The following is a 7,495-nucleotide window of genomic DNA, read 5'->3' on the forward strand; positions in this document are numbered from 1 at the left end:
GTTTATCAGTCCCTTCATTTATCTGTGGTTTCTAGCAGGTCTGGGGTCCAGCGCTTGCAGTCGCTCAGATGAATCCAATGTTCTTGTCCTTTCACTTTGACATCAGAGGGGGTCTGCAGGATGACCTGGTACGGTCCTTTCCATCGGGTCCCAGCTTGGGTTGATCCCAGTTCCTTATTAGCACCCAGTCTCCTGGTTCTGCTCCCTGCCACTTGCCTTCTCTGTCAGGGACAGGTCTTGAGGCTTCCTTCACCTGAGTGTGTAGAGACTTAAGAGACAAAGTTAAAAGCTGAAGGTAACACTGCAATTTCTGGCCCATCATTTGTAAATCTACTTGCACTGGCGGTGGGGTTTTGGTCACTGCCCCACGGGGTTCCATTCGGGCGTCCGTAAACTATCTCAGCAGCAGTTAACCCGGTACAGGCTTGAGGTGTAATGGGCATGCTATACAGTGCCAGGGGAAGGACTTTAAGCCAATTTAGTCCTGTTTCAAGGGTCAATTTAGTTAATTTATCCTTCAGGGTGCTGTTTGTATGTTCCATGATTCCTGCGGCTCAGGGGTGACGGGCACAGTGGAATTGTTGTTCAATCTTTAGTATTTCACAAAGTTCTTTGTTTACTTTCCCAATGAAGTGCAGACCTTTATCAGATGAGAGTCTTTGTGGGATACCAAAACGAGGAATAACTTCTTTCAGCAGTATTCACACTCCCGTGGAAGCCTTGTTGTTCGTTGTGGGGAAGGCTTTAATCCATTTACTGAAGATGTCAATTATAACTGAACAGTACCTGTAACAATTCACCTTAGGTAACTCAATAAAGTCTCGTCCCCCCCCTTCTATACGTACCCCTTACCCTCTCCACATGTGGGGTAAATGTAGCAAAATATGTAGACAGGACCAGGGAGAGAATACGTCACTGGGGAAGTGTAGCAGGACAGAGAACAGATAACTAAAATAAAATGCCAGACAGGACATGGAAACCACAAGGAAAGGGGAACCTTGCCACCACAAGACAATGTGCTTGGCAAAGTATCTGAGCTATATACCTATTTCAAGTGTTTTGCTTGTGTCTATACTTATTCCAAGTATTTTGCTTGCGTCTATGCTCATTCCGAGTATTTCGCGTGCTTAGCTATGCAATAGCCAATTAATCGATGAATTTGAATCGGTAACCATATTGGCGAATGTAGTACCCCGCTTTTGACCTTTATAAACCGACAAATTGGGAGTTGGCTACCTTACGCCCAAAGTGCGTGTGGCTGCAAACTCCTCTCTGAATAAAAACCGCTTCAGAGGTAATTTCGTGTCTCTGGTGTTTTTCCTCAACTGAGCAGGTTAATAATTTCAATTGAACAGCGAAATTCGACTGAAACCTGGTGACCTCTGTCATCATCTGTTACTCCCTGCACAACTGCAGCAAAGAGAAGGAGGTGGAGAACTTCACGAAGCTGTTACTTCAATAGCGGCCAATAACTTGCTGGCTGTGCGCAGCAATTTTAAGGCCCAGGTTGGACTGGAAAATGTTCCATACTCATACCACGACTTTACCAACAGAAATGGACAATACTTAGTTGATTTCATCCTGGAACACAGTCTCATTGCCGCCAACACTCAATTCAAGAAGCGAGCTGGTAAACTGTGGACATACGAAAACAGAGCCTCCCTCAACAGGAAATATCTCAACTACGTCCTCGTAAGGAAAGTTAAGGACTGCATAAAAGACAAGGAAAGGGCATATAAGGCAGCAAAGGTGAGTGGGAAGTTGGATGATCTGAAAGTTTTTAAAATCCAACAAAAGGCAACTAAGAAAGCTCTAAAAAGGGAAAAGATGAAAGATGAGGCAGACTAGCCAATAATATAAAGTAGGATAACTAAAGTTTTTTTCAGTTCTATAAAGAGTAAAAGGGAGGACAGTTGATATTGGACCACTGAAAGATGATGCTGATGAGGTAGTAATGGGGGACAAAGAAACGGCAGGTGAATTTATTAAGTTTTCACTGTAGAAGACACTAACAGTGTGCCAAAGGTCCATGAGTGTCAGGGAGCAGGAGTGAGCGCCTTTGCTATTACAAACAAAAAGTGTTAGACAAATTCAAAGATCTTAAGGTACATAAGTCACCTTGACCAGATAAACTACATCCTAGCGTCCTGAGAGAGGTTGCTGAAGAGATAATGGATGTATTAGTCATAATCTTTCAAGAACCACTTGATTCTGACATGGTCATGGAGGACTGGAAGATTGCAAACTGCACTCCACTCTAGGGGAGGAAGGCAAAAGAAAGGAAATTACAGGCCAGTTAGCTTAACCTCAGTGGTTGGGAAATTGTTGGAGTCTATTGTTTAAAGGATGAGGTTTTGGGGTACTTGGAGACTAATGATAAAATATGTCAAAGTCAGCATGGTTTCTGTCAAGGGAAATCTTGCCTGACAAATCTGTTAAGAGTTCTTTGAGGAAGTAACAAGCGGGGTGGACAAAGCAGAGGCAGTGGATGTCATTCACTTGGATTTTCAGAAGGCATTTGATAAAGTGCCACACGTGAGGCTGCTTAACAAGACAAAACCCTATGGCATTACAGGAAAGATACTGGCAAGGACAGCAGGATGGCTGACAGGCACGAGGTAGTGAGTAAGAATAAAAACAGCCTTTTTTGAGTCTGTGGTAACAAAGGCAAATTCAATGTTAGCATTTATTTCAAGGGCAATAGAATATAAAACTGAGGAGATAACGCTGTGCCTTTATAAGACACTAGTCAGGCCTCACTTGGAGTACTGTCAAGTAAGTGTTGTCAATGGAGAGAGTCCAGAGAAGGTTCACGAGGATGATTGCGGGAATGAAGAGATTAACATATGAGGAACATTTAGCAGCTTTGGACCTGTACTCACTGGAATTCATTGAAACCTACTGAATGTTAAAAGGATGAGATAGGGTGGATGTGGAGAGGATGTTTCCTCTGGTGGGGATATCCAGAACTAGAAGTTACAGCTTCAAAATTGGCGTGGCCAAGTGGTTAAGGCTTTCGACTAGCGATCTGAAGGTCTTTAGTTCAAGCCTCAGCCAAGGCAGCTTGGGTGTCCTTGAACAAAGCGCTTAACCACACACTGCTGCTGCATGTTTATAGCCCAGTGGTGGCAGTTGGTGCAGTATAAGAGAAAAAAAATTGAGGGGTCACCTTTTAGAACAGAAGTAAGGAGGAATGTTTTTAGCCAGAGGGTAGTGAATCTGTGGAATGCCCTGCTACAGACTGCAGTGGAGATCAAGTCCATGGGTATATTTAAGGCGGAAGTTAACTATTTCCTGATCAGTTAGAGCATCAAAAGATATGGCGAGAAGGCAGGTGTATGGAGTAGAGTGGCATCCAGGATTAGCCATGATCGAATGGTGGGGCAGACTTGATGGGCTGAATGGCCTAATTCTGCTCCTATGTTTTGTGGTCTAGTTTGCCTCTGTTTGTGAGCCAAGTACATGATCTTCAGCACTATCACTCCAGTTCCCATCCCCCTGACAAATTAGTTTAAAACCAACCCAAACAAGTCCAGCCAACCTGCCCACAAGGATATTGTACCCCCTTGGGTTCAGCTGTAACTCATCCCTTTTGTACAGGTTATACCTTCCCCAAAAGAGATCCAAATGATCCATAAATCTGAGCTCCTGCCCCTGCACCAGTTCCTCAGCCACATATTCACCTGCTGAACCATCCTATTCTTACTCTCAGTGGCAGGTGGAACCAGCCGAAATCTAGAGATTACTACCTTGGATGGAGGTCTTGTACCCTGGAGGTCCTGTTTCTCAGCTTTCTACCTAGCTCCCTAACATCTCTCTTCTCTGTCCACCAATGTCATTGGTGCCAATATGTACCAAAACTTCTGGCTGCTCACCCTCACCCTTGAGAATGCCATGGATCAGAGGCATCCCTGATCCTGGCACTTGAGAGACAACATACCCTCCGGGTGTCTCTATCCTGCACACAGAACCTCATCTCTGTCCCTCTGATTAAATAATCTATCAACACTGCAGTCCTCTTCACCTCTCTGACTCAGTGCCAGAGACCCAGTCACTGTGGCTCCTCCCTGGTAGGTTATCCCCCTCAATAGTATTTAAACATGTGTACTTATTGAGGGGAACAGCCACAGATGTACTCTGGACTGCCTGTGCATTTCCCCTCCTTCTCCTGACAATCACCCAGTTAACAATCTCCTATAACCCAGGGGTGACTACCTCCCTGTAGCACCTGTCTATCACCTCCTCATTCTCCCATATGAGTTGAAGGTTATTGAGCTGCAGCTCCAGTTCCTTAATACTTTCTCTCAGAAGCTGTAGCTCAGTGCACTTGGAACAGACTTGTTTATCTGAGAGACTGGAAGTGTCCCAGACTTCCCACATCCCACACACAGTACAGGACACCTCCCCTGGAACCATTCTGACTATACTCTGCACTGATCAATGAGGAATAAACAAATAAGAACAGAGAGAGCTACTTAGAAGACAATCTACCTCATCCAACCTGATGAGCCAAGGCCGCTCTAAAGACTGGCACACTCACAAAAATGTCCACTCCGCTTGCACCTGTATTACTTGTATTTCCCCTTTCTAATCAATCCATCCCTTTTGCTCACGAACGAGAGAAGGGGCAGATGCTGAAAATCCGAACAGCACACACAAAATGCTGGAGGAACTCAGCAGACCAGACAGCATCTAGGAAAAGTGTACAGTTGATGCTTTGGGCTGAAACCCTTTGGCGCTTTTTAAAATTTTAAGCGTAGACCTGACTGAAAGGTATCTCTTTTTATGCAATGCTTCTTGCTGATTGGTCGCTCCTCATCTCAGAAAGGCTGCCGCAAAACTCTGCCTTTGAAATGTCAATCACCGCGTGCATTGTCCAATTTACGGGCACTTTGAAATAATCCCTATGGATAGCATGCAAAGCAAAGTTCTTTACTGTACACTGGGCACTTGGGATGTCACCATAGACTCTTGCAAATTTCTACAGATGTACCGTGAAGGTACATCTAACAGGATGCATCATCTAAATGGGGAGCAGAGGGCACTGCAAGGATTGGTAAAAGCTGCAGAGTATTGCAAAATTAGCTCCATCACAGGCACCAGCCATCCCCCTGCACTATTGAAAGCAATGTCTCAAAAAAGCAGAATCCATCATTAAGGACCCCACCACCAAGGATATACCCTGTTTCTCACTGATACCATCAAGCAGGTGGTACAGGAGCCTGCAGACATACTCTCAATATTTTAAAACAACTTCTTGCCCTCCAACAGATTTCTATCTCACTTATTTTTTTTCTTCTTTTCTCTTTTTGCACTATTATTTTTAATATATATTTCTTATTATAATTTATAGCTTTTTATTGTGTATTGCAGTGTGCTGCTGCCACAAAACAACATATTTCGCGGCATATGGCAGTGATATCAAACCTGATTCTGATAATAAACAAATGGATGACCGATAAACATTCCATTCACAGTTCACGTGGGCCTTCGACCATGACAGATACACACTTTAATCACAGTTCACGTGGGCACCTGATCATCATGACAGATACCCACTTAAATCATAGTTCATGACAAGAGTCAACTCAACAATGAAGATCGAATTTAAAAATCAAATTCCAGTTAAGCGGTGTAAGTTTAAATATTACTCAATGGATAATACATTGCTATTCACATTTCTGTGGTAATTTTGCTGTCACGTTGTCTTTCCTTTAATTTTTTTCTCTCCTCCCCACTGGATTCAGATTTTACCCTGACAGCCCTTAGAATCTCAGCTATGTGGCTAATCCTCAACTGTAATTTCAGACAAATAATATTGACAGAGTTCAGTAACACAAGTTGGAACTAGTTCGCAAACCAGGCATCATAAACAGACAGAAAGGCTGTTCACTTTTCTGGCCACTGACTTTTTTAAATATATATCAGATTTGTAGACCCGAGACCCGCTGATTTTATAAAAAAAAGTTTTATTTCACACATCCACAGTATCTTGGTTTTGACCTTTGATCAGAATTGCATCTTTTGAGGAATGAAAGGTCATTGATCTAAAAACATGATCTCTCTCTAGATACTGACCGTCCTATCCCCGCATACACCAGCTGCAGTATTTTCCTTTAATTTTGGTAGAGCAAGGTGGTGGGGATGGGGAAGTGGGGCAGGGGTTATTCACAACCCTAATGCTTTTCAAGCATGACTAAAGAGGGTTCTGGAACAAGAATCCTGGGCAGAAATCCCCTTTGCGTCAACTACCCGTCAAGGAATGCACTGATACAGGCGATCCCAACAAAAAACACTAGAGACATATCAACATTTAATATCGACATCTATAAAACTCTCTACAATAGATCTGCAAATTGAATTCATTCCTGCATAATAAGCCATTCCAAAAGAGGCTTGATAATTTGAAAATTAATATCACACGCTTTTCGGCAAATAAATAAACTGTTATTCATTTGCACAACGCTTTAACGGCCCACTGGTCTGCTGGCAGCATTACACCTGCTCCAGTAGCAAGTCTAGCCAAACACTGCCAAGGGGGAATAAAACACACACCTGGTTCCCTCTGACACACTCATAATACACGGGGAATTAAAATAATAAAGCGCAACGTCATGCTCATTCCCCTTTTGCAGGTGAGGTGACCGATCAGGCCCGAGTTTGCAGTCTCTGACCCTGCATTAACGTGACACAAGCAGAGCAGCAAATATCAAAGCAAACTCAGTCATCGCTCGGCTGCCGCTACACGTCTCCAACAAGTCCCGGTCACCTTCCCTCCCCGATGCAGAGACACGATGCCCACCTGAACAATGCCAACGACCCGATTCATTAATCTGCAGCTTCCTCTCGCCAGCCAGCCAGCCGGCCGTGACGTCACGGCGCCGCTCGGCCCCTCCGACCAGATCCCCGTGATGTAAACGCGTCGCTCGCACCACCCAGCGGCTTCGCTTGACGCGGTGACGTCAGGCAGGTTTCCTCGGTTACGTGATGAAGTCCTCCCTGGAGATTCTTTCCCGCAGCCATTTATCAGATTTCCCTCAAAAACCTCTACAAGTTTGGTTAGATACCAAGCGGTGCTAATCAGTCCATGTCTATCCACTCCCTTAGAATAACTTATTATAACTTCCCACTGCTGATGTTAGGCTCACTGGCCTATAATTTCCTGGTTTATTTTTAAAGCCTTTTTTCAACAGCAGAACAACTTCAGATATCTGATCGCCTGGCACCTCACCTGTGGCTAATATCTCTGCTAGATCCCCAGACATCCCACCCTGCAAAACTTAATTTCAGGGAAGTAGCACCACCACCCCTGACCCCCCCCCCCCCCCCCCCCCCCCCCCCCCCCCCCCCCCCCCCGCCCGGTCAACCTCCAAGGGTGTATTTGTAGAGGACATTTAATTATGAAAGAACACAACAATTTATTTGATCAGATATTGAAACTATTTACACACACACACACATTCCTTGTTGAGTATTTTGGCAGTCTCAATGCTAA

At 44.4% G+C, this 7,495-nt stretch overlaps 1 protein-coding gene across 3 annotated transcripts in view; it reads right to left on the bottom strand.

Annotated features, from left to right (window-relative positions):
- Nucleotides 1-6,884, bottom strand: part of asphd2 (aspartate beta-hydroxylase domain containing 2) — an 89,834-nt gene extending 82,950 nt beyond the window's left edge. For 2 of the 3 annotated variants that reach the window (XR_009515405.1, XM_059987871.1), the window contains exon 1: nucleotides 6,803-6,861. The gene's annotated coding sequence lies outside the window, so the exon portion shown is untranslated. Of the gene's footprint in view, nucleotides 1-6,802 lie in introns of all 3 variants that reach the window. The other variant, XM_059987872.1, reaches the window with a different exon arrangement.
- Nucleotides 6,885-7,495: the final 611 nt, after the last annotated feature.

Source organism: Hypanus sabinus, chromosome 13 (assembly GCF_030144855.1).
Source record: "Hypanus sabinus isolate sHypSab1 chromosome 13, sHypSab1.hap1, whole genome shotgun sequence".
In the NCBI taxonomy this organism is placed as follows: domain Eukaryota; kingdom Metazoa; phylum Chordata; class Chondrichthyes; order Myliobatiformes; family Dasyatidae; genus Hypanus; species Hypanus sabinus.